General features: G+C 53.4%; 3 protein-coding genes and 3 non-coding genes across 8 annotated transcripts in view; 5 read left to right on the plus strand and 1 right to left on the minus strand.

Moving 5' to 3' along the window:
• LOC102933291 (zinc finger protein OZF) overlaps positions 1 to 26,653 on the plus strand; it is a 1,218,290-nt gene that overhangs the window by 1,064,244 nt on the left and 127,393 nt on the right. The window lies entirely within an intron of this gene.
• LOC102934530 (zinc finger protein OZF) overlaps positions 1 to 26,653 on the minus strand; it is a 1,287,564-nt gene that overhangs the window by 171,731 nt on the left and 1,089,180 nt on the right.
• Positions 1 to 26,653, plus strand: part of LOC102930400 (zinc finger protein 501) — a 1,110,025-nt gene that overhangs the window by 22,075 nt on the left and 1,061,297 nt on the right. The window lies entirely within an intron of this gene.
• TRNAG-UCC lies at positions 11,467 to 11,538 on the plus strand. The gene has a single exon. It is a non-coding gene; the product is annotated as a tRNA-Gly (tRNA).
• TRNAG-UCC lies at positions 20,133 to 20,204 on the plus strand. The gene has a single exon. It is a non-coding gene; the product is annotated as a tRNA-Gly (tRNA).
• On the plus strand, positions 25,973 to 26,054 carry TRNAS-GCU. Its single transcript has one exon. It is a non-coding gene; the product is annotated as a tRNA-Ser (tRNA).

Below are 26,653 nucleotides of genomic sequence, written 5' to 3' on the forward strand. Positions count from 1 at the left end.
CCAAGAGCCATTGCAAGCCCTTCCCAAAGCACCCTGCGGCCCGTTGCACAGTGGATAGCGACCCACAATGCACTGCTCTCTGTGGCCATCCAAGAGCCATGGCAAACCCTTCCCAAAGCACCCTGCGGCCAGTCGCACACTGGGATAGCGACCCAAATGCACTGCTCTCTGTGGCCATCCAAGAGCCATGGCAAACCCTTCCAAAGCGCCCTGCGGCCAGTCGCACACTGGGATAGCGACCCCAATGCACTGCTCTCTGTGGCCATCCAAGAGCCATTGCAAGCCCTTCCCAAAGCACCCTGCGGCCAGTTGCACAGGGGGATAGCGACCCACAATGCACTGCTCTCTGTGGCCATCCAAGAGCCATTGCAAGCCCTTCCCAAAGCACCTGCGGCCAGTGCACAGTGGGATAGCGACCCACAATGCACTGCTCTCTGTGGCCATCCAAGAGCCATTGCAAGCCCTTCCCAAAGCGCCCTGCGGCCAGTCGCAGAGTGGGATAGCGACCCACAATGCACTGCTCTCTGTGGCGATCCAAGAGCCATTGCAAGCCCTTCCCAAAGCACCCTGCGGCCAGTCGCACACTGGGATAGCGACCCACAATGCACTGCTCTCTGTGGCGATCCAAGAGCCATTGCAAACCCTTCCCAAAGCGCCCTGCGGCCCGTTGCACAGTGGGATAGCGACCCACAATGCACTGCTCTCTGTGGCGATCCAAGAGCCATTGCAAGCCCTTCCCAAAGCGCCCTGCGGCCAGTTGCACACTGGGATAGCGACCCACAATGCACTCCTCTCTGTGGCCATCCAAGAGCCATTGCAAACCCTTCCCAAAGCACCCTGCGGCCAGTTGCACGCTGGGATAGCGACCCACAATGCACTGCTCTCTGTGGCGATCCAAGAGCCATTGCAAGCCCTTCCAAAGCACCCTGCGGCCAGTTGCACACTGGATAGCGACCCACAATGCACTGCTCTCTGTGGCCATCCAAGACCATTGCAAGCCCTTCACAAAGCACCCTGCGGCCCGTTGCACACTGGGATAGCGACCCACAATGCACTGCTCTCTGTGGCCATCCAAGAGCCATTGCAAGCCCTTCCCAAAGCACCCTGCGGCCCGTTGCACAGTGGGATAGCGACCCACAATGCACTGCTCTCTGTGGCGATCCAAGAGCCATTGCAAACCCTTCCAAAGCGCCCTGCGGCCATTGCACACTGGGATAGCGACCCACAATGCACTGCTCTCTGTGCCGATCCAAGAGCCATTGCAAGCCCTTCACAAAGCACCCTGCGGCCCGTTGCACAGTGGGATAGCGACCCACAATGCACTGCTCTCTGTGGCCATCCAAGAGCCATTGCAACCCTTCCCAAAGCACCCTGCGGCCAGTCGCACACTGGGATAGCGACCCACAATGCTCTGCTCTCTGTGGCCATCCAAGAGCCATTGCAAGCCCTTCCCAAAGCGCCCTGCGGCCCGTTGCACAGTGGGATAGCGACCCACAATGCACTGCTCTCTGTGGCCATCCAAGAGCCATTGCAAGCCCTTCCAAAGCACCTGCGGCCCGTTGCACATGGGATAGCGACCCACAATGCACTACTCTCTGTGGCGATCCAAGAGCCATTGCAACCCTTCCCAAAGCACCTGCGGCCCGTTGCACACTGGGATAGCGACCCACAATGCACTGCTCTCTGTGGCCATCCAAGAGCCATTGCAAACCCTTCCCAAAGCACCCTGCGGCCCGTTGCACAGTGGGATAGCGACCCACAATGCACTGCTCTCTGTGGCCATCCAAGAGCCATTGCAAACCCTTCCCAAAGCGCCTGCGGCCCGTTGCACAGTGGATAGCGACCCACAATGCACTGCTCTCTGTGGAGATCCAAGAGCCATTGCAAACCCTTCCCAAAGCACCCTGCGGCCAGTCGCACAGTGGGATAGCGACCCACAATGCACTGCTCTCTGTGGCCATCCAAGAGCCATTGTCAAAACCTTCCCAAAGCACCCTGCGGCCAGTTGCACAGTGGGATAGCGACCCACAATGCACTGCTCTCTGTGGCGATCCAAGAGCATTGCAAGCCCTTCCCAAAGCGCCCTGCGGCCCGTTGCACACTGGGATAGCGACCCACAATGCACTGCTCTCTGTGGCCATCCAAGAGCCATTGCAAGCCCTTCCCAAAGCACCCTGCGGCCAGTTGCACACTGGGATAGCGACCCACAATGCACTGCTCTCTGTGGCCATCCAAGAGCCATTGCAAACCCTTCCCAAAGCGCCCTGCGGCCAGTTGCACACTGGGATAGCGACCCACATGCACTGCTCTCTGTGGCCATCCAAGAGCCATTGCAAACCCTTCCCAAAGCGCCCTGCGGCCAGTTGCACAGTGGGGATAGCGACCCACAATGCACTGCTCTCTGTGGCCATCCAAGAGCCATTGCAAGCCCTTCCCAAAGCGCCCTGCGGCCAGTTGCACACTGGGATAGCGACCAACAATGCACTGCTCTCTGTGGAGATCCAAGAGCCATTGCAAGCCCTTCCCAAAGCACCCTGCGGCCCGTTGCACAGTGGGATAGCGACCCACAATGCACTGCTCTCTGTGGCCATCCAAGAGCCATGGCAAACCCTTCCCAAAGCACCCTGCGGCCAGTCGCACACTGGGATAGCGACCCAAATGCACTGCTCTCTGTGGCGATCCAAGAGCCATGGCAACCCTTCCCAAAGCGCCCTGCGGCCAGTCGCACACTGGGATAGCGACCCACAATGCACTGCTCTCTGTGGCCATCCAAAGCCATTGCAAGCCCTTCCCAAAGCACCCTGCGGCCCGTTGCACACTGGGATAGCGACCCACAATGCACTGCTCTCTGTGGCCATCCAAGAGCCATTGCAAGCCCTTCCCAAAGCACCCTGCGGCCAGTTGCACAGTGGGATAGCGACCCACAATGCACTGCTCTCTGTGGCCATCCAAGAGCCATTGCAAGCCCTTCCCAAGCGCCCTGCGGCCAGTCGCACAGTGGATAGCGACCCACAATGCACTGCTCTCTGTGGCGATCCAAGAGCCATTGCAAGCCCTTCCCAAAGCACCCTGCGGCCAGTCGCACACTGGGATAGCGACCCACAATGCACTGCTCTCTGTGGCCATCCAAGAGCCATTCAAGCCCTTCCCAAAGCACCCTGCGGCCAGTCGCACAGGGGGATAGCGACCCACAATGCACTGCTCTCTGTGGCCATCCAAGAGCCATTTCAAACCCTTCCCAAAGCACCCTGCGGGCAGTTGCACAGTGGGATAGCGACCCACAATGCACTGCTCTCTGTGGCCATCCAAGAGCCATTGCAAGCCCTTCCCAAAGCGCCCTGCGCCCGTTGCACACTGGATAGCGACCCACAATGCACTGCTCTCTGTGGCCATCCAAGAGCCATTGCAAGCCCTTGCCAAAGCGCCCTGCGGCCCGTTGCACACTGGGATAGCGACCCACAATGCACTGCTCTCTGTGGCGATCCAAGAGCCATTGCAAACCCTTCCCAAAACACCTGCGGCCAGTCGCAGTGGGATAGCGACCCACAATGCACTGCTCTCTGTGGCCATCCAAGAGCCATTGCAAACCCTTCCCAAAGCACCCTGCGGCCAGTTGCACAGTGGGATAGCGACCCACAATGCACTGCTCTCTGTGGCCATCCAAGAGCCATTGCAAGCCCTTCCCAAAGCACCCTGCGGCCCGTTGCACAGTGGCTAGCGACCCACAATGCACTGCTCTCTGTGGCGATCCAAGAGCCATTGCAAGCCCTTCCCAAAGCACCCTGCGGCCCGTTGCACAGTGGGCTAGCGACCCACAATGCACTGCTCTCTGTGGCCATCCAAGAGCCATTGCAAGCCCTTCCCAAAGCGCCCTGCGGCCAGTTGCACAGGGGATAGCGACCCACAATGCACTGCTCTCTGTGGCGATCCAAGAGCCATTGCAAACCCTTCCCAAAGCACCCTGCGGCCAGTTGCACACTGGGATAGCGACCCACAATGCACTGCTCTCTGTGGCGATCCAAGAGCCATTGCAAACCCTTCCCAAGCACCCTGCGGCCCTTGCACAGTGGGATAGCGACCCACAATGCACTGCTCTCTGTGGCGATCCAAGAGCCATTGCAAGCCCTCCCAAAGCACCCTGCGGCCAGTCGCACACTGGGATAGCGACCCACAATGCACTGCTCTCTGTGGCGATCCAAGAGCCATTGCAAACCCTTCCCAAAGCACCCTGCGGCCAGTCGCACAGTGGGATAGCGACCCACAATGCACTGCTCTCTGTGCCAATCCAAGAGCCATTGCAAGCCCTTCCCAAAGCACCCTGCGGCCCGTTGCACAGTGGGATAGCGACCCACAATGCACTGCTCTCTGTGGCGATCCAAGAGCCATTGCAAACCCTTCCAAAGCACCCTGCGGCCATTGCACACTGGGATAGCGACCCACAATGCACTGCTCTCTGTGGCGATCCAAGAGCCATTGCAAGCCCTTCCCAAAGCGCCCTGCGGCCCGTTGCACAGTGGGATAGCGACCCACAATGCACTGCTCTCTGTGGCCATCCAAGAGCCATTGCAAGCCCTTCCCAAAGCACCCTGCGGCCCGTTGCACAGTGGGATAGCGACCCACAATGCACTGCTCTCTGTGGCCATCCAAGAGCCATTGCAAGCCCTTCCCAAAGCACCCTGCGGCCCGTTGCACAGCGGGATAGCGACCCACAATGCACTGCTCTCTGTGGCCATCCAAGAGCCATTGCAAGCCCTTCCCAAAGCACCCTGCGGCCAGTCGCCCAGTGGGATAGCGACCCACAATGCACTGCTCTCTGTGGCGATCCAAGAGCCATTGCAAACCCTTCCCAAAGCGCCCTGCGGCCCGTTGCACAGTGGGATAGCGACCCACAATGCACTGCTCTCTTGGCCATCCAAGAGCCATTGCAAGCCCTTCCCAAACGCCCTGCGGCCAGTTGCACACTGGGATAGCGACCCACAATGCACTCCTCTCTGTGGCCATCCAAGAGCCATTGCAAACCCTTCCCAAAGCACCCTGCGGCCAGTTGCACGCTGGGATAGCGACCCACAATGCACTGCTCTCTGTGGCGATCCAAGAGCCATTGCAAGCCCTTCCCAAGCACCCTGCGGCCAGTTGCACACTGGGATAGCGACCCACAATGCACTGCTCTCTGTGGCCATCCAAGAGCCATTGCAAGCCCTTCACAAAGCACCCTGCGGCCCGTTGCACACTGGGATAGCGACCCACATGCACTGCTCTCTGTGGCCATCCAAGAGCCATTGCAAGCCCTTCACAAAGCGCCCTGCGGCCCGTTGCACAGTGGGATAGCGACCCACAATGCACTGCTCTCTGTGGCGATCCAAGAGCCATTGCAAACCCTTCCCAAAGCGCCCTGCGGCCAGTTGCACACTGGGATAGCGACCCACAATGCACTGCTCTCTGTGCCGATCCAAGAGCCATTGCAAGCCCTTCACAAAGCACCCTGCGGCCAGTAGCACAGTGGGATAGCGACCCACAATGCACTGGTCTCTGTGACGATCCAAGAGCCATTGCAAGCCCTTCCCAAAGCGCCCTGCGGCCAGTTGCACAGTGGGATAGCGACCCACAATGCACTGCTCTCTGTGGCGATCCAAGAGCCATTGCAAGCCCTTCCCAAAGCGCCCTGCGGCCCGTTGCACAGTGGGATAGCGACCCACAATGCACTGCTCTCTGTGGCCATCCAAGAGCCATTGCAAGCCCTTCCCAAGCACCTGCGGCCAGTTGCACAGTGGGATAGCGACCCACAATGCACTGCTCTCTGTGGCGATCCAAGAGCCATTGCAAACCCTTCCCAAAGCACCCTGCGGCCAGTCGCCCAGTGGGATAGCGACCCACAATGCACTGCTCTCTGTGGCGATCCAAGAGCCATTGCAAACCCTTCCCAAAGCGCCCTGCGGCCCGTTGCCAGTGGGATAGCGACCCACAATGCACTGCTCTCTGTGGCCATCCAAGAGCCATTGCAAGCCGTTCCCAAAGCACCCTGCGGGCAGTCGCCCAGTGGGATAGCGACCCCAATGCACTGCTCTCTGTGGCCATCCAAGAGCCATTGCAAGCCCTTCCCAAAGCACCCTGCGGCCCGTTGCACAGTGGGATAGCGACCCACAATGCACTGCTCTCTGTGGCCATCCAAGAGCCATTGCAAACCCTTCCCAAAGCACCCTGCGGCCAGTCGCACAGTGGGATAGCGACCCACAATGCACTGCTCTCTGTGGCCATCCAAGAGCCATTGCAAACCCTTCCCAAAGCACCCTGCGGCCAGTGCACAGTGGGATAGCGACCCACAATGCACTGCTCTCTGTGGCCATCCAAGAGCCATTGCAAACCCTTCCCAAAGCACCCTGCGGCAGTTGCACAGTGGGATAGCGACCCACAATGCACTGCTCTCTGTGGCCATCCAAGAGCCATTGCAAGCCCTTCCCAAGGACCCTGCGGCCAGTTGCACAGTGGGATAGCGACCCACAATGCTCTGCTCTCTGTGGCTATCCAAGAGCCATTGCAAGCCCTTCCCAAAGCACCCTGCGGCCCGTTGCACAGTGGGATAGCGACCCACAATGCACTGCTCTCTGTGGCGATCCAAGAGCCATTGCAAACCCTTCCCAAAGCACCCTGCGGCCGTTGCACAGTGGATAGCGACCCACAATGCACTGCTCTCTGTGGCCATCCAAGAGCCATTGCAAACCCTTCCCAAAGCGCCCTGCGCCAGTTGCACACTGGGATAGCGACCCACAATGCACTGCTCTCTGTGGCCATCCAAGAGCCATTGCAAACCCTTCCCAAAGCGCCCTGCGGCCCGTTGCACACTGGGATAGCGACCCACAATGCACTGCTCTCTGTGGCCATCCAAGAGCCATTGCAAACCCTTCCCAAAGCACCCTGCGGCCAGTTGCACAGTGGGATAGCGACCACAATGCACTGCTCTCTGTGGCCATCCAAGAGCCATTGCAAACCCTTCCCAAAGCACCCTGAGGGCAGTTGCACATTGGGATAGCGACCCACAATGCACTGCTTTCTGTGGCGACCAAGCACTGTGGGCTAAGCCTGGGTGCGCTCGGGTGACACAAGCAGTCTAATTAAAATGCTTTAACTAAAGCGGCATCACTCTCTAGTGTAGACGTAGCCTGAGAGTGAGACCTAGTTCCCGTTGGTACCAAGGACACTCAGGCACTGACACTAAAGAACCCCAAGTGCCTCCGTAGTTGGCAGGATTCGAACCTGCGCGGGGAGGTCCCAATGGATTTCGAATCCATCGCCTTAACCACTCGTTTTATGTAGCCATCTCACGACACCTCTAGTTCTCTTCTCATTGAATGATCATTTCCAATTGTTTGCTCAGACCAGCTTCCCCAGCACCCTCGCTGCTGGGCGGATTGTAAGTGGGTCCAGGGCAGAACAAGAATTCCTGCCCATTTCCCGTCTGGCTGGAGCACGATGAGCCTGTGTTTGTGGTTAATGACGTTGCTGTAGATTGTTGTCCGTTTCCTGCCTTGACAATGACGGGAGGGAGAGCTCAGTGCTTTGAGCACTGGGCTGCTAAACCCAGGGTTGGGAGTTCAATCCCTGAGGGGCCATTTAAGGATGGGGGGCAAAAATTGGGGCTTGTCCTGCTTTGAGCAGGGGTTGGACTAGATACTTCCTAGGTCCCTTCCAACCCTGATATTTTAATTCAGCCAATCCCTCTCCCATCATATTGCCAGCCCATCAGTGATTGCGATAGCAGGGAGCAGCTTTTCTCTGGGGCACTGAGACTTTCCAGGGGGCTGGTAGCGCTTTCTTTCCTCACCCTGGAGCAAACTCAGCTTTTTTATTCCATCCCTTCACCTTTCATGGAATTACAGCAGCAGCATGAAGAAAGAGGAGAGCGAAGGTCTCGCTGCCAGGGATGCAGGTGGCCGCGTCCCCTCTGTCTGCCCAGTGCCGTTGCAGGAGGAAGGGTTCAATGGAGTTGAATGCCCGGGCTCGGACAAGAGACAGAGGGAGGTTTTGCTGTTCAGGGATCTGTGCAAGGGAAATTGTGTCTCTGTGTGAAACTGGGGAGGGAAATGAAACACCCCCATGGTGGTGCAATGCCCTAAGGAAAGAGGGTGAAGGACTCAGGCTGAGAACTGAATTAACTCCACTCACCTGGGTTAGGAACATTTGTTTCTTTGGAGTTGATCATCGGAAATGGGGCATTAATTCAGACCCAGGAGGCAAGGCAGAGGCTTCATCACCTTGATCCTCAGGAAGGGAGCAAGGAAAAGCTCAGAGCTGCCTTTTCTCCCAGGCTGGGTCTCCTTGGTCGCTGAGGATCGCACGGGAGCTTGCTGCTCCAAAGGCTCCAGAGTCCTGAGTGCAGGAGGTCACTGCACACCCTGAAATGCCCGGGAGGATCCTGGAAGGGAAGGGAGGAACAGAAAATGGAGAGAATGAAACAGAGAGAAAACATTTCTTGCCCCGTTTCGGGAGGCTCAGCCTCCCGAGCCCCTTATCCCCGCCGCCCCCACACGGTGTCACTGGTAAATACGGTCAGAGGAGATGCTGGGGGTGTGAAATCACTGGGATAAACTGGCGGCCTGAGCCCAGCCCCTCTGCACTCAGGGGAGCAGAGTGGGGCCGTGGGGGGGTGGGGCTCCGTGTGTAAATCCTCAGAAATCTCACACCTGGGTTTGTAATGTCAGGCCCCAGCAAACAAGTCCCTCTATGTGTGAAGGGAGGGGCTGTGGGGGAGGGTCCATGGGGGTGTCAGTGTGGGGGGGGGGCTGTGAGGGGGAGGGTCCATGGGGTGTCAGTGGGAAGGGAGGGGCTGTAAGGGGGAGGACTATGGGGTGTCTCTGTGCTGGGGAGGGCTGTGAGAATATGGTCAGCTCCAGGCAGCAGGAGCCCCCTGAGGTGGGAGTTGAACTGCCCCCCCCCCCCAGGTGCTTTGGGGGGGGGGGGGGCTGGGGCCCAGCATGGAGCTGCTGTCCCTGTGGGGTCCCTGGGAGTCACAAAGGGGTGATGCAAAAAGAAAAGGAGGACTTGTGGCACCTTAGAGACTAACCAATTTATTTGAGCATAAGCTTTCGTGAGCTACAGCTCACTTCATCGGATGCATACGAAAGCTTATGCTCAAATAAATTGGTTAGTCTCTAAGGTGCCACAAGTCCTCCTTTTCTTTTTGCAAATACAGACTAACACGGCTGTTACTCTGAAAGGGGTGATGTGCGGTTACTGCCCCGTCTGTCCTGGGGTGGAACGGCCCTGGGGGACGTCACTGTCTGTGGGAAAGCACGTCTAGGAGCGGGGATTCCCCGCTGCCTGACAGCGGCAGGAAGGAGAAGAGAGCGTGAAAGCTGCAGCCAAGTTGGGCGCGCTGGGCGTGGGGAGGGTCTCTGTCCCTGGTCAGGGCAGCCCCAGAGTTCGAAAGTCTATCTGCAGAGTTTTAACTCCAAGCCTGGGTGGAAATGGGGGGGGGATTAAGGGCACCTTACATGTCCGAACCCAACTACTCCGCCTCTCCATGGGGCTCTGCCCCTCTCCACCAGCCGTCCCACGAATCACTCTGCTCCGCCAGCCGCCCACAGACGGCTCCACAATACATCTTCAGGCCCCCCCCACTTAACACAACACTCAGTGATTTCAGCTCTTAGTAAGTTTAGCTCTTTAGTGATTTCAGCTTGTAGTAGGGAAGCCTCAGGGCTGGTGCACCATTGGCCCAAAGGGAATTCAGCTCAGCAGCCTGTAACTAGACTCCCAAGGGAACCAAAACTAGCTCTGATCTTCCACAGTGGAGAGATAAGGTACAATTAACATGTAGGGCCCTCACCAGGGAGCCCATATCACCAGGTAGGTAGGTAGCTAGGTCCGTCCATCCGTGGGATGGGGATGCTCAGGGAGGAGGCGGAGAAGAGGCAGGGCCAGGGCGGGATTTGGGGAAGGAGTTGGAATAGGGGCAGGGAGGGGCGGATGGGGTGGGGAAGAGACAGGGCAGGGCATCATAGAAAGGGTGGGAGCAGGGGGCGAGGGGCTTTCACTGAAGTAATTCTAAAAGTAAATGCGTGTTTTGTCATTTGAGTGAGGTGCATTATTGAGTGTTCGTATTTTATTAAAACCCCGCTTCCCATAACAATTTTTAAAAAGTTAATACCTTGACTTTTAATAGCATACTATCAGGTGTCAGAGTAGCAGCCGTGTTAGTCTGTATCCGCAAAAAGAACAGGAGGACTTGTGGCACCTTAGAGACTAACCAATTTTATTTGAGCATAAGCTTTCGTGAGCTACAGCTCACTTCATCAGATGCATTCAGTGGAAAATACAGGGGGAGATTAATATCCACCGAGAACATGAAACAATGGGTGTTACCATACACACTGTAACCAAGTGATCACTTAAGGTGAGCTGTTACCAGCAGGAGAGCCGGAGGGGGAACCTTTTGCAGTGATAATCACGGTAGGGCCATTTCCCAGTTGACAAGAACGTGTGAGGAACAGTGTGTTTGTGAGTGGGGAATAAACATGGGGAAATAATTTTACTTTGTGTAATGACCCATCCACTCCCAGTCTTTATTCAAGCCTAAGTTAATGGTGTCCAATTTGCAAATTAATTCCAATTCAGCAGTCTCTCGTTGGAGTCTGTTTTTGAAGTTTTTTTGTTGAAGAATTGCCACTTTTAGGTCTCTAATCGAGTGACCAGAGAGATTGAAGTGTTCTCCACTGGTTTCTGAATGTTATAATTCTTGACATCTGATTTGTGTCCATTTATTCCTTTACGTAGAGACTGTCCGGTTTGGCCAATGTACATGGCAGAGGGCATTGCTGGCACAGGATGGCATATATCACATTGGTGGATGTGCAGGTGAACAAGCCTCTGATAGCGTGGCTGATGTAATTAGGCCCTGTGATGGTGTCCCCTGAATAGATATGTGGACACAGTTGGCAACGGGCTTTGTTGCAAGGATAGGTTCCTGGGTTAGTGGTTCTGTTGTGTGGTATGTGGTTGTTGGTGAGTATTTGCTTCAGGTTGGGGGGCTGTCTGTAGGCAAGGACTGGCCTGTCTCCCGAGATTTGTGAGAGTGATGGGTCGTCCTTCAGGATAGGTTGTAGATCCTTGATGATGCGTTGGAGAGGTTTTAGCTGGGGCTGAAGGTGACGGCTAGCGGCGTTCTGTTGTTTTCTTTGTTGGGCCTGTCTTTACTCTTCATTTTTTTCACTCTACTTTTATAGCGTTGTATAAAAAGGTTTCAGTGATGCGGCCCTCGGGCCAATGTACTAGTCCTCATGTGGCCGTCCTGGTGATTTGAGTTTGAGATCCCTGGGCTAGGATGTAGAGCCCAGGTCCCCTGTCCATCATGCTGGGAACCTGTCTCTGCTCCCAGCTGACAGGCCACCTCCAGCCTGTCCGGCCAGCTCCTGAGCGCTGGGGGGTGAGTCATTTGGTGTAAGTGGCACGTAGGAGACACTCTCCCCAGAGGCATTGGTGGTATAGTGGTGAGCATAGCTGCCTTCCAAGCAGTTGACCCGGGTTCGATTCCCGGCCAATGCAGGGATGTGCTCTTTTCTTGGCTGGGAATTGGTTTAATTTCAGTCACGTTGTATCAGTTTATCAATGGAATGAGAGAATTAATGTCCCAAATCCCAGCAGGTCATTCAACACCCAGTGGAGGAAGAAAGGGGCGGGACTATACAGTGAGCTGTTGGAGTCATCCTTGTATTACAATGTTTGGTTTATTTTTTTTAATGTTTCCTTTACTTCCCTCTCCCTTTTAGACTCAGAGCCTTTAAGCTCAGAATGGACCATCGTGATCATCTGGTCCGACCTCCTGCACCTTGCAGGCCAAAGGATGCATGGAGTGGAAAATACAGTGGGAAGATATAGATAACAGTGCATGGAAAGATGGGAGTTGCCTTGCCAAGTGGGGGTTGAGACAATTCAATTAAAGTGGGCTATTATCAACAGGATGAAAAATCACTTTTGTAGTGGTAATCAGGGTGGGCCATTTCAAACAGTTGACAAGAAGGTGTGAGTAACAGTAGGGGGGAAAATTAGTATGGGGAAATAGTTTTAGTTTGTGTAATGACCCGTCCACTCGCAGTCTTTATTCAGGTCTAATTTGATGGTGTTCAGTTGGCAAATTAATTCCAGTTCTGCAGTTTCTCATTGGAGTCTGTTTTTGAAGTTTTTTTGTGGAAGAATTGCCACTTCTAGGTCTGTAATCGAGTGACCAAAGAGACTGAAGTGTTATCTGACTGGCTTTTGAATGTTATAATTCTTGACGTCTGATTTGTGTCCATTTATTCTTTTACATAGAGCCTGTCCGGTTTGGCCAATGTACATGGCAGAGGGGCATTGCTGGCACACGATGGCATATATCACATTGGTAGATGTGCAGGTGAACGAGCCTCTGATAGTGTGGCTGATGTGATTAGGTCCTATGATGGTGTCCCCTGAATAGATATGTGGACAGACTTGGTAACGGGCCTTGTTGCAAGGATAGGTTCCTGGATTAGTGTTTTAGTCGTGTGGTGTGTGGTTGCTGGTGAGTATTTGCTTCAGGTTGTGGGGCTGGCTGTAGGCAAGGACTGGCCTGTCCCCAGGGTCTGTGAGAGCGATGGGTCGTCCTTCAGGATAGGTTGTAGATCCTTGATGATGCGTTGGAGGGGTTTTAGTTGGGGGGTGAAGCTGACGGCTAGTGGCGTTCTGTTACTTTCTTTGTTGGGCCTCTCTTCTAGTAGGTGACTTTTCGGTACCCTTCTGGCTCTGTCAATGTGTTTCGTCACTTCACCAGGTGAGTATTACAATTTTAAGAATGCTTGATAGAGATCCTGTAGGTGTTTGTCTCTGTCTGAGGGATTGGAGCAAATGCGGTTGTATCTTAGAGCTTGGCTGTAGACAATGGATCGTGTGATGTGTCCTGGATGGAAGCTGAAGGCATGTAGGTAAGTATACTGGTCAGTAGGTTTCCGGTATAGGGTGGTGTTTATGTGACATTGCTTATTTGCACTGTAGTGTCCAGGAAGTGGATCTCTTGTGTGGACTGGTCCAGGTGAGGTTGCTGGTGTGGTGGAAATTGTTGAAATCCTGGTGGAATTCCTCAAGGGCCTCTTTCCCATGGGTCCAGATGAAATGGCTCCTTCCTGGTATGTCACCGGCCACAGCAATACAATGAATGGAACCAAATCCCTTTTCAGTACCAAGGCACACAAAGAAATCCTGGGGCTTTTTGTTCCTTAGCTTCTGGCACCATCGTCTGGCCCTTTGGTTTCACTCATTTCTCTTAAAACCTTGAGCATTTTGCAAAGAAATGTTAATTCCTTGGGAGAGACTCCGCAGCATTTGTGTGTTTTGTGTTGTTAAGGGTTGAAATGTTCCCTGGGTTCCTCAGTCCCAACCTGCCTCTCGCTCTACTGCCCATGCAGCCCCATCCCAGCCCTGAGTAGACGCTGATTCCCTCAGCCCCGTCTGTACAGGGTGTGAAGCCCTGTCACTCCGCATTGCCTAATTCCCCTAACTGTGAGGGACTTCAGATCCTCTGTGTCCCCAGGGACCCTCCACACCACTCCCCTGCGTACCACGGTTCAGATATTGCTGTAGCATGAGTCTGACACTCACTTTAGAGGCCCCCATTAATAACCATTTTCAATATGCACTTACTGGAGAGCCTATTGCAATATTTGGGTGGGGGGGGAACCTATTTAAAATATTCATAAACTCCTTTCCCAAGAGAGTCACAGGGCTCTTGATATCCTGTGTTTCGGGCGACGAACGTCCACTGACCATGTAGCTGATTGTGGTATAAACATCTTAGATTTCCCTAGTTAGATAAGATCCCATCTTTACATAAATGTCAGGGAGCCCTGCCCGAAAATAGTGATAATCTTAGAACAGTTCATCTGCAGAATTATTACACTAAGGCATATATGCAAAGCGTTTGCCCTACCACTGAGATACTCCCTGCCCCCCCCCCCCCCCACAGAGCTAATGCCATACGGCATTCGGGGGAGAGGGTCTCCATGCCTGATCTTGGTGGCAGAAGTGGTTTGGGGCTTCAAGAGCTTCCACATTATCCTGGGATGACCCTCATCCTGGTCCTGGGAAATGATACGAAAGAACCACCTGGCGATGGAATGGATTGAACCCACAGCCACAGGGGTGGAGCCGGGGGGGCCTCCCCTGGCACATTAGAAAGTCAGCACCTCTGCTCTGTCTGGCAAAACGACATGCCAGCAGTTTCGTTCAAAAGGTACCGATTGCTTCTGTCTGTGCTTTAGTTTGTAATACATCCGTTCGTCTACCTATAGCTGTCACGGTCTGGCCTTTCCTTTGTTTTTGTCAACATTTAAATGAACTCCTAGGTGGGGGGGTTAAGACTGTGGGAAATATTGTTTTGTTACAAAGATTGGTCAAGGTATTGCTAAGCAGGGCTCAAGTTTCATTATAAAAACCAGGGTCCAAGAAAGAAAGAAAAAGAAAGAAAGAAAGAAAGAAAGAACTCCCCTCCAAGACACAACCCAAACCAACGCGGTCAGAATCCTCTACACGGCCATGAATGTGCAGGAACCAGAACCCAGATGAGACCGACCTTGTCTGGCCAACAGCGAAAGTTCATTGGCGTGACCAGGATTGGTGAGCCCAGCATTGTAACGCTTAGCGTGTGTGTTTTCTATTTTGGTAATTGTTAATAAATAGAGGTTAAGGACAAAGATGACTCATGTCTCCCCACACTCGGGGGGTGGGGATACTCTAAAGGGGGAGGACATGTGACTACTCCATGTGTCTCCCCTGCACTGTGACCACCCCCGCCCCCAGCCCTGTGCTGCCAAGCTCTCCCTGCCCCGCTGCCCTCTCCCTGCGACATGTCGTCCGGGGGGGCGGGTTCTGTCCTCCCTTCACCTCCCCGCCCCTGCAAGTTTGTCGGCTTCTCTGGCCCACTCCCTGCATGGACTCAGCTACTGGGGACAGGGGCCGAGCATGCCGGGCAGGGAGGGGGGCTCTGGATCACATGGCCATTGTGCCCAGAAGAAGGGCCTGGGCTGCGGGGCTGGCCCGCTGCTGCGCCCCAGCTGCCGCAGACAGGGGCCAAGCGAGCCAGAGCACCCCCTCCACCCCACCCCTGGCATGTTTCTGGCTCGCTCGGCTTCTTTTTCTCTGCTACTGTAAAGTGAAAACTCCCAAATCCTTCCTGGTGCGGGGAGCCAGGTTTGCTGCTCACAGTCTGAATTTCACAGACTTCCAAGTCTGGGACTGTCCAAGAACGGCATTTCTCCTGGAAGGTGGATGCAGAGCAGTTCAACTGGGTATGCCCAGACCTCCAATGGGTGTGAGCTGGAAATTAATATATTTTGAGGATCATTCGGGAAATCAGCGTTTAGTCACAATTTTTGTCTCTCCTCCTATTTCATGATGTGGTGCTATGTAGAGGAATCAGTCATTCCTTTTAATGTAAAGACCTACTCGCTGAACTTTGTTTAATCAATCATAAAAAATAGCGTTGCCCTTGTTTTCCCTCTCTTGCAATAACAAACTGAATTGGTGGTTTTTCTGGGAAGTGCAGAGAGATTAACTCTGGGGAATTCAGGCTCTGTATTTGCGAGTCGATGTTTTACCCTCACAAGCCCCTGCCCCCATGGAAATGCGAATAGGGAGCCCTTCCCAAAGCTCTCTGTGGCGATCCAAGAGCGGCTAGCCTGGATGCGCTCAGGTGACACAAAGCAGTCTAATTAAAATGCTTTAACTAAAGCGGCATCACTCTCTAGTGTAGACGTAGCCTGAGAGTGAGACCTATTTCCCGTTGGTACCAAGGACACTCAGGCACTGACACTAAAGAACCCCAAGTGTCTCCGTAGTTGGCAGGATTCGAACCTGCGCGGGGAGGTCCCAACGGATTTCGAATCCATCGCCTTAACCACTCGTTTTATGTAGCTTTCTCACGACACTCTAGTTCTCTTCTCATCGAACGATCATTTCCAATTGTTTGCTCAGACCAGCTTCCCCAGCACCCTCGCTGCTGGGCGGATTGTGTAAGTGGGTCCAGGGCGGAACAAGAATTCCTGCCCATATTCCCGTCTGGCTGGAGCACGATGAGCCTGTGTTTGTGGTTAATGACGTTGCTGTAGATTGTTGTCCGTTTCCTACCTTGACAATGATGGGGACGGAGAGCTCAGTGGTTTGAGCACTGGGCTGCTAAACCCAGGGTTGTGAGTTCAATCCCTGAGGGGCAATTTAAAGGATCGGGGGCAAAAATTGGGGATTGGTCCTGCTTTGAGCAGGGGTTTGGACTAGATACTTCCTAGGTCCCTTCCAACCCTGATATTCTAATTCAGACAATCCCTCTCCCATCATATTGCCAGCCCATCAGTGATTGCGATAGCAGGGGGCAGGTTTTCTCTGGGACACGGAGACTTTCCAGGGGGGCTGGTAGCGCCTTTCTTTCCTCACCCTGGAGCAAACTCAGCTTTTTATTCCATCCCTTCACCTTTCATGGAATAACAGCAGCAGCATGGAGAAAGAGGAGAGCGAAGGTCTCGCCGCCAGGGATGCAGCTGGCCGCGTCCCCTCTGTCTGCCCAGTGCCGTTGCAGGACGGAAGGGTTTCAATGGAGTTGAATGCCCGGGCTCAGACAAGAGACACAGGGAGGTTTTGCAGTTCAGGGATCTGTGCAAGGGAAATTGTGTCTCTGTGTGAAACTGGGGAGGGAAATGAAACACCCCCATGGTGGTGCAATGCCCTAAGGAAAGAGGGTGAAGGACTCAGGCTGAGAACTGGATTAACTCCACTCACCTGGGTTAGGAACATTTGTTTCTTTGGAGTTGATCATCGGAAATGGGGCATTAATTCAGACCCAGGAGGCAAGGCAGAGGTTTCATCACCTTGATCCTCAGGAAGGGAGCAAGAAAAAGCTCAGAGCTGCCTTTTCTCCCAGGCTGGGGTCTCCTTGGTCGCTGAGGATCGCACGGGAGCTTGCTGCTCCAAAGGCTCCAGAGTCCTGAGTGCAGGAGGTCACTGCACACCCTGAAATGCCCGGGAGGATCCTGGAAGGGAAGGGAGGAACAGAAAATGGAGAGGAATGAAACAGAGAGAAAAACATTTCTTGCCCCGTTTCGGGAGGCTCAGCCTCCCCGAGCCCCTTATCCCCGCCGCCACCCACACGGTGTCACTGGTAAATATGGTCAGAGGAGACGCTGGGGGTGTGAAATCACTGGGAGAAAACTGGCGGCCTGAGCCCAGCCCGTCTGCACTCAGGGGAGCAGAGTGGGGCCGGGGGGGGGGGGGGGGGGCTCCGTGTGTAAATCCTCAGAAATCTCACACCTGAGGGTTTGTAATGTCAGGCCCCAGCAAACAAGTCCCTCTATGTGTGAGGGAGGGGCTGTGGGGGAGGGTCCATGGGGGTGTCAGTGTGGGGGGGAGGGGCTGTGAGGGGGAGGGTCCATGGGGGTGTCAGTGGGAAGGGAGGGGCTGTAAGGGGGAGGGCTATGGGGTGTCTCTGTGCTGGGGAGGGGCTGTGAGAATATGGTCAGCTCCAGGCAGCAGGAGCCCCCTGAGGTGGGAGTTGAACTGCCCCCTCCCCCCAGGTGCTTTGGGGGGGGGGGGCTGGGGCCCAGCATGGAGCTGCTGTCCCTGTGGGGTCCCTGGGAGTCACAAAGGGGTGATGCAAAAAGAACAGGAGGACTTGTGGCACCTTAGAGACTAACCAATTATTTGAGCATAAGCTTTCGTGAGCTACAGCTCACTTCATCGGATGCATACGAAAGCTCATGCTCAAATAAATTGGTTAGTCTCTAAGGTGCCACAAGTCCTCCTTTTCTTTTGCAAATACAGACTAACACGGCTGTTACTCTGAAAGGGGTGATGTGCGGTTACTTGCCCCGTCTGTCCTGGGGTGGGGGCCTGGAGCCCCCGGAACGGCCCTGGGGGACGTCCACTGTCTGTGGGAAAGCACGTCTAGGAGCGGGGATTCCCCGCTGCCTGACAGCGGCAGGAAGGAGAAGAGAGCGTGAAAGCTGCAGCCAAGTTGGGCGCGCTGGGCGTGGGGAGGGTCTCTGTCCCCTGGTCAGGGCAGCCCCAGAGTTCGAAAGTCTATCTTGCAGAGTTTAAAACTCCAAGCCTGGTGGAAATGGGGGGGGGGGGATTAAGGGGCACCTTACATGGTCCGAACCCAACTACTTCCGCCTCTCCATGGGGCTCTGCCCCTCTCCACCAGCCGTCCCACGAATCACTCTGCTCCGCCAGCCGCCCCACAGACGGCTCCACAATACATCTTCAGGCCCCCCCCACTTAACACAACACTCAGTGATTTCAGCTCTTAGTAAGTTTAGCTCTTTAGTGATTTCAGCTTGTAGTAGGGAAGCCTCAGGGCTGGTGCACCATTGGCCCAAAGGGAATTCAGCTCAGCAGCCTGTAACTAGACTCCCAAGGGAACCAAAACTAGCTCTGATCTTCCACAGTGGAGAGATAAGGTACAATTAACAGGTAGGGCCCTCACCAGGGAGCCCATATCACCAGATACGTAGGTAGGTAGGTCCGTCCATCCGTGGGATGGGGATGCTCAGGGGAGGAGGCGGAGAAGAGGCAAGGCCAGGGCGGGGATTTGGGGAAGGAGTTGGAATAGGGGCAGGGAGGGGGGGCGGAGTTGGGGTGGGGGAAGAGACAGGGCAGGGCATCATAGAAGGGTGGGAGCAGGGGGCGAGGGGCTTTCACTGAAGTAATTCTAAAAGTAAATGCGTGTTTTGTCATTTGAGTGAGTGCATTATTGAGTGTTCGTATTTTATTAAAACCCCGCTTCCCATAACAATTTTAAAAAGTTAATACCTTGACTTTTAATAGCATACTATCAGGTGTCAGAGGAGCAGCCGTGTTACTCTGTATCCGCAAAAAGAACAGGAGGACTTGTGGCACCTTAGAGACGAACCAATTTTATTTGAGCATAAGCTTTCATGAGCTACAGCCCACTCCATCGGATGCATTCAGTGGAAAATACAGGGGGGAGATTAATATCCACCGAGAACATGAAACAATGGGTGTTACCATTACACACTGTAACCACAGTGATCACTAAGGTGAGCTATTACCAGCAGGAGAGCCGGGAGGGGGAACCTTTTTGCAGTGATAATCACGGTAGGGCCATTTCCAGCAGTTGACAAGAACGTGTGAGGAACAGTGTGTTTGTGAGTGGGGAATAAACATGGGGGAATAATTTTATTTTGTGTAATGACCCATCCACTCCCAGTCTTTATTCAAGCCTAATTTAATGGTGTCCAGTTTGGGAAATTAATTCCAATTCAGCAGTCTCGTCGTTGGAGTCTGTTTTTGAAGTTTTTTGTTGAAGAATTGCCACTTTTAGGTCTCTAATCGAGTGACCAGAGAGATTGAAGTGTTCTCCGACTGGTTTTTGAATGTTATAATTCTTGACGTCTGATTTGTGTCCATTTATTCCTTACGTAGAGACTGTCCAGTTTGACCAATGTACATGGCAGAGGGGCATTGCTGGCACAGGATGGCATATATCACATTGGTAGATGTGCAGGTGAACGAGCCTCTGATAGTGTGGCTGATGTGATTAGGCCCTGTGATGGTGTCCCCTGAATAGATATGTGGGCACAGTTGGCAACAGGCTTTGTTGCAAGGATAGGTTCCTGGGTTAGTGTTTTTGTCGTGTGGTGTGTGGTTGTTGGTGAGTATTTGCTTCAGGTTGGGGGGCTGTCTGTAGGCAAGGACTGGCCTGTCTCCCAAGATCCTTGAGAGTGATGGGTCGTCCTTCAGGATAGGTTGTAGATCCTTGATGATGCGTTGGAGAGGTTTTAGCTGGGGGCTGAAGGTGACGGCTAGTGGCGTTCTGTTGTTTTCTTTGTTGGGCCTGTCTTTACTCTTCATTTTTTCACTCTACTTTTATAGCGTTGTATAAAAAGGTTTCAGTAATGCGGCCCTCGGGCCAATGTACTAGTCCTCATGTGGCCGTCCTGGTGATTTGAGTTTGAGATCCCTGGGCTAGGATGTAGAGCCCAGGTCCCATCTGTCCATCACACTGGGAACCTGTCTCCGCTCCCAGCTGACAGGCCGCCTCCAGCCTGTCCGGCCAGCTCCTGAGCGCTGGGGGGTGAGTCATTGGTGTAAGTGGCACGTAGGAGACACGCTCCCCAGAGGCATTGGTGGTATAGTGGTGAGCATAGCTGCCTTCCAAGCAGTTGACCCGGGTTCGATTCCCGGCCAATGCAGAGGATGTGCTCTTTTCTTGGCTGGGAATTGGTTTAATTTCAGTCACGTTGTATCAGTTTATCATGGAATGAGAGAATTAATGTCCCAAATCCCAGCAGGTCATTCAACACCCAGTGGAGGAAGAAAGGGGCGGGACTATACAGTGAGCTGTTGGAGTCATCCTTGTATTACAATGTTTGGTTTATTTTTTTTAATGTTTCCTTTACTTCCCTCTCCCTTTTAGACTCAGAGCCTTTAAGCTCAGAATGGACCATCGTGATCATCTGGTCCGACCTCCTGCACCTTGCAGGCCAAAGGATGCATGGAGTGGAAAATACAGTGGGAAGATATAGATAACAGTGCATGGAAAGATGGGAGTTGCCTTGCCAAGTGGGGGTTGAGACAATTCAATTAAAGTGGGCTATTATCAACAGGATGAAAAATCACTTTTGTAGTGGTAATCAGGGTGGGCCATTTCAAACAGTTGACAAGAAGGTGTGAGTAACAGTAGGGGGGAAAATTAGTATGGGGAAATAGTTTAGTTTGTGTAATGACCCGTCCACTCGCAGTCTTTATTCAGGTCTAATTTGATGGTGTTCAGTTGGCAAATTAATTCCAGTTCTGCAGTTTCTCATTGGAGTCTGTTTTTGAAGTTTTTTGTGGAAGAATTGCCACTTCTAGGTCTGTAATCGAGTGACCAAAGAGACTGAAGTGTTATCTGACTGGCTTTTGAATGTTATAATTCTTGACGTCTGATTTGTGTCCATTTATTCTTTTACATAGAGCCTGTCCAGTTTGGCCAATGTACATGGCAGAGGGGCATTGTTGGCATATGATGGCATATATCACATTGGTAGATGTGTAGGTGAACGAGCCTCTGATAGTGTGGCTGATGTGATTAGGTCCTATGATGGTGTCCCCTGATAGATATGTGGACAGACTTGGTAACGGGCCTTGTTGCAAGGATAGGTTCCTGGATTAGTGTTTTAGTCGTGTGGTGTGTGGTTGCTGGTGAGTATTTGCTTCAGGTTGTGGGCTGGCTGTAGGCAAGGACTGGCCTGTCCCCAGGGTCCTGTGAGAGCGATGGTCGTCCTTCAGGATAGGTTGTAGATCCTTGATGATGCGTTGGAGGGGTTTAGTTGGGGGGTGAAGCTGACGGCTAGTGGCGTTCTGTTACTTTCTTTGTTGGGCCTCTCTTCTAGTAGGTGACTTTTCGGTACCCTTCTGGCTCTGTCAATGTGTTTCGTCACTTCACCAGGTGAGTATTACAATTTTAAGAATGCTTGATAGAGATCCTGTAGGTGTTTGTCTCTGTCTGAGGGGTTGGAGCAAATGCGGTTGTATCTTAGAGCTTGGCTGTAGACAATGGATCGTGTGATGTGTCCTGGATGGAAGCTGAAGGCATGTAGGTAAGTATACTGGTCAGTAGGTTTCCGGTATAGGGGTGGTGTTTATGTGACATTGCTTATTTGCACTGTAGTGTCCAGGAAGTGGATCTCTTGTGGACTGGTCCAGGTGAGGTTGCTGGTGTGGTGGAAATTGTTGAAATCCTGGTGGAATTCCTCAAGGGCCTCTTTCCCATGGGTCCAGATGAAATGGCTCCTTCCTGGTATGTCACCGGCCACAGCAATACAATGAATGGAACCAAATCCCTTTTCAGTACCAAGGCACACAAAGAAATCCTGGGGCTTTTTGTTCCTTAGCTTCTGGCACCATCGTCTGGCCCTTTGGTTTCACTCATTTCTCTTAAAACCTTGAGCATTTTGCAAAGAAATGTTAATTCCTTGGAGAGACTCCGGAGCGTTTGTGTGTTTTGTGTTGTTAAGGGTTGAAATGTTCCCTGGGTTCCTCAGTCCCAACCTGCCTCTCGCTCTACTGCCCATGCAGCCCCATCCCAGCCCTGAGTAGACGCTGATTCCCTCAGCCCTGTCTGTACAGGGTGTGAAGGCCCTGTCACTCCGCATTGCCTAATTCCCCTAACTGTGAGGGACTTCAGATCCTCTGTGTCCCCAGGGACCTTCCACACCACTCCCCTGCTTACCACGGTTCAGATATTGCTGTAGCATGAGTCTGACACTCACTTTAGGAGGCCCCCATTAATAACCATTTTCAATATGCCCTTACTGGAGAGCCTATTGCAATATTTGGGTGGGGGGGAACCTGTTTAAAATATTCATAAAACTCCTTTCCCAAGAGAGTCACAGGGCTCTTGATATCCCGTGTTTCAGGCGACGAACGTCCACTGACCATGTAGCTGATTGTGGTATAAACATCTTAGATTTCCCTAGTTAGATAAGATCCCATCTTTACATAAATGTCAGGGAGCCCTGCCCGAAAATAGTGATATTCTTAGAACAGTTCATCTGCAGAATTATTACACTAAGGCATATATGCAAAGCGTTTGCCCTACCAGTGAGATACTCCCCGCCCCCCCCAGACGGCTAATGCCATACAGCTTTCGGGGTGAGAGGGTCTCCATGCCTGATCTTGGTGGCAGAAGTGGTTCGGGGCTTCAAGAGCTTCCACATTATCCTGGGATGACCCCCATCCTGGTCCTGGGAAATGATACGAAAGAACCACCTGGCGATGGAATGGATTGAACCCACAGCCACAGGGGTGGAGCCGGGGGGGCCTCCCCTGGCACATTAGAAAGTCAGCACCTCTGCTCTGTCTGGCAAAACGACATGCCAGCAGTTTCGTTCAAAAGGTACCACTGATTGCTTCTGTCTGTGCTTTAGTTTGTAATACGTCCGTTCGTCTACCAATAGCTGTCACGGTCTGGCCTTTCCTTTGTTTTTGTCAACATTTAAATGAACTCCTAGGTGGGGGGTTAAGACTGGTGGGAAATATTGTTTTGTTACAAAGATTGGTCAAGGTATTGCTAAGCAGGGCTCAAGTTTCATTATAAAAACCAGGGTCCAAGAAAGAAAGAAAAAGAAAGAAAGAAAGAAAGAAAGAACTCCCTCCAAGACACAACCCAAACCAACGCGGTCAGAATCCTCTACACGGCCATGATGTGCAGGAACCAGAACCCAGATGAGACCGACCTTGTCTGGCCAACAGCGAAAGTTCATTGGCGTGATCAGGATTGGTGAGCCCAGCATTGTACGCTTAGCGTGTGTGTTTTCTATTTTGGTAATTGTTAATAAATAGAGGTTAAGGACAAAGATGACTCATGTCTCCCCACACTTGGGGGGTGGGGATACTCTAAAGGGGAGGACATGTGACTACTCCATGTGTCTCCCCTGCACTGTGACCCCCCCGCCCCCAGCCCTGTGCTGCCGAGCTCTCCCTGCCCCGCTGCCCTCGTCCCTGCGACATGTCGTCCGGGGGGCGGGTTCTGTCCTCCCTTCACCTCCCCGCCCCTGCAAGTTTGTCGGCTTCTCTGGCCCACTCCCTGCCTGGACTCAGCTACTGGGGACAGGGGCCGAGCATGCCGGGCAGGGAGGGGGGCTCTGGATCACATCGCCATTGTGCCCAGAAGAAGGGCCTGGGCTGCGGGGCTGGCCCGCTGCTGCCCCAGCTGCCGCGGACAGGGGCCAAGCGAGCCGGAGCACCCCCTCCCCCCTCCCCCTGGCATGTTTCTGGCTCGCTCGGCTTCTTTTTCTCTGCTACTGTAAAGTGAAAACTCCCAAATCCTTCCTGGTGCGGGGAGCCAGGTTTGCTGCTCACAGTCTGAATTTCACAGACTTCCAAGTCTGGGACTGTCCAAGAACGGCATTTCTCCTGGGAAGGTGGATGCAGAGCAGTTCAACTGGGGATGCCCAGACCTCCAATGGTGTGAGCTGGAAATTAATAATATTTTGAGGATCATTCGGGAAATCAGCGTTTAGTCACAATTTTTGTCTCTCCTCCTATTTCATGATGTGGTGCTATGTAGAGGAATCAGTCATTCCTTTTAATGTAAAGACCTACTCGCTGAACTTTGTTTAATCAATCATAAAAAAATAGCGTTGCCCTTGTTTTCCCTCTCTTGCAATAACAAACTGAATTTGGTGGTTTTTCTGGGAAGCGCAGAGAGATTAACTCTGGGGAATTCAGGCTCTGTATTTGCGAGTCGATGTTTTGCCCTCACAGGCCCCTGCCCCCATGGAAATGCGAAGAGGGATCTAAGGGCTGGTCTATGCTAGAAACTTCTGTTGGCTTAGCTCTGTCTCTCAGGGTGTGAGAAATCCACCGCCCTGAGCAACGTCGTCAAGCTGCCCTAAGCCCTGGTGCAGACGGCACTAGCTCAATGGAAGAATTCTGGTTACCTCGCGTCTCTACTCTGAAGTGAGGTGATACCGTTGCATTTTAAGTGTAGACTAAAGGGGAGACCAGTCCCGGCTCCAGTTGGCACCAAGTATACTCAGACACGACAGCAACCAGAACTCTAGCTCTTCCATAGATGGCAAGGTTCAAAGGTGCTTAGGCGAAGCCTAATGGATCTGTAGTCTATCGCCTTAATCACCCGGCTCAATGACTTCCCCTCACTGCACTATGGCTCTGTTCTCACTGAATGCTCCTTTCCAATTGTTTGCTCAGAATTCCTGCCCATTTCCCTTTCTGGCTGGAGCACGATGAGAGTGTTTGTTGTTCATTCCCCGCCTCGACAATTCGGACAGTCCCTTTTCCCGTCATATCGCCAGCACGTCAATGATTCCAGCAGCAGGGGGCAGGTTTTCGCGGGGACACGGAGACTTTCCAGGCGGTTGGTGGTTCCTTTCTTTCCTCACCCCGGAGTAAACTCAGCTTTTTATTGCATCCTTCACCTTTCATGGAATAACAACAGCAGCATGAAGAAAGAGGAGAGCGACTATCTCACCGTCAGGGCTGAAGATGGCCACGTCGCCTCTGCACAGCTGTACGGTGCCCCTTTGACCACTCGGTGCCCTGGGCGGCTGCCCGGGTGGCTCGCCCCTGAGGCCAGCCCTGCTCCCCAGCACGAACAGCAGAGAACACAGAGATACTGGCCACACACTGAGCAGTGGTAGCCTGGGTGGCACGTAATGGAGACTAAGCCAAGGGGGCAGTGGCAGGTTGCCACATGGACTGATGGGGAACATGCCCAGGGGTGCCGGCCCATTTGGGGCCCCTGGAAAAATCTCCCCCATGTCGGCCCCAGGGCTGGAGGAGCTCTCACACCTCGTTATGGCTCAGGGCCTGCAGCCGGGACCCCTGGACTTCTCTGGTTTCGGGGCACAGCAGGGGGGTGGGGCATAAAGGAGTGAGCAGGGTGGGGCCCGTGGGGGGAGGGGTGGAACAGAGGTGACATAGTGGATGGGGCCGTGGGTGGAAGACGTGGAAGGGGGCAGGCCGCAGGAAGAAAGGGTGTGGCTTTGGCATCATTAGCCCCTGCTTAGCAAGTAGGGTTCAGTTTAGGGCAGTGGTCCCCAAAATGTGGGGCATGCCTCCTAGGGGGGCACAGAGGAACGTTCATGGGGGCACCTCAGGGCCCGAGCCAGCCCCCATGGAGAGCAGGGAGGGAGCCAGCCCCAACCCTGCCCCCAGCCTGGGCCCCGGCTCTCGGCCCAGCCTCAACCCCCTTACCCCTGTCCACACCCCTCTCCCCAGCAAGCCACAGCCCCGCTCCCAGCCCCGGTTCTCGACCGTGGCTGCTGAGGGGCTGCAGACACGGATAAGAGGGCACAGTGTGAAAAGTTTGGGGGCCACTGGTTTAGGGTTCCTGAAGTCTCTCCCCCAGCTCCTCACCAGATGTGAGGGGGGAGCTCATTCAGACCCTGCTTCCGCTTGGTATTTAAAAACTCTGCTGGCCTTCGATTTCTCCTCCTGACCCTTCCTCCGCTCCGATGAGGTGGCCAAGTGGTTAAGGCGACGGACTGCTAATCCATTGTGCTCTGCACGCGTGGGTTCGAATCCCACCCTCATCGAAGGCGTTCAGTCCTCTCTCTTCCTCCACAAGCGCCCTCTCCCCCTTTGGTACAACGACAGACCAGCTCACATTGCTTCCTGCAAACAAAAACCTTCTCAGGAACTCAGAGCCCCTGCTTTAAATCAAGTGCCTAAATTCCAGATTTCAAAAAGAATTCTCTAGTCCTGTATTTCTTAGTTTTTATCTCAAAAGGTAACAGCCTCATAATCCCCCCAAACACTCTGGGACCTCCCCCAATTATTAAAGTGCCCCTGTTCTCAGCAAGGCCACGACAGTGACCCACAGCTGGAGTGTCTGGGCCAAGCTGTTCGGAAGGAGGCAAGTCAAACATTTTCTCTCCGCTTCCCTTGGCAAGGTCTGAGTGGGAAAACAAAATCCCCCAAATGGAAAATTTTCTGCTGAAAAACCAATACTAGTCTAAAGAACAGGAGGACTTGTAGCACCTTAGAGACTAACGAATTTATTAGAGCATAAGCTTTCGTGAGCTACAGCTCACTTCATTGGAGGCATTCAGTGGAAAACAGTGGGGAGATTTACAGACACAGTATTTCCCTCACCAGGCCGACTCCGTACAAACCATGTCACCCTTATACGACA

This window comes from Chelonia mydas, chromosome 28, assembly GCF_015237465.2.
Source record: "Chelonia mydas isolate rCheMyd1 chromosome 28, rCheMyd1.pri.v2, whole genome shotgun sequence".
Taxonomy (NCBI): domain Eukaryota; kingdom Metazoa; phylum Chordata; order Testudines; family Cheloniidae; genus Chelonia; species Chelonia mydas.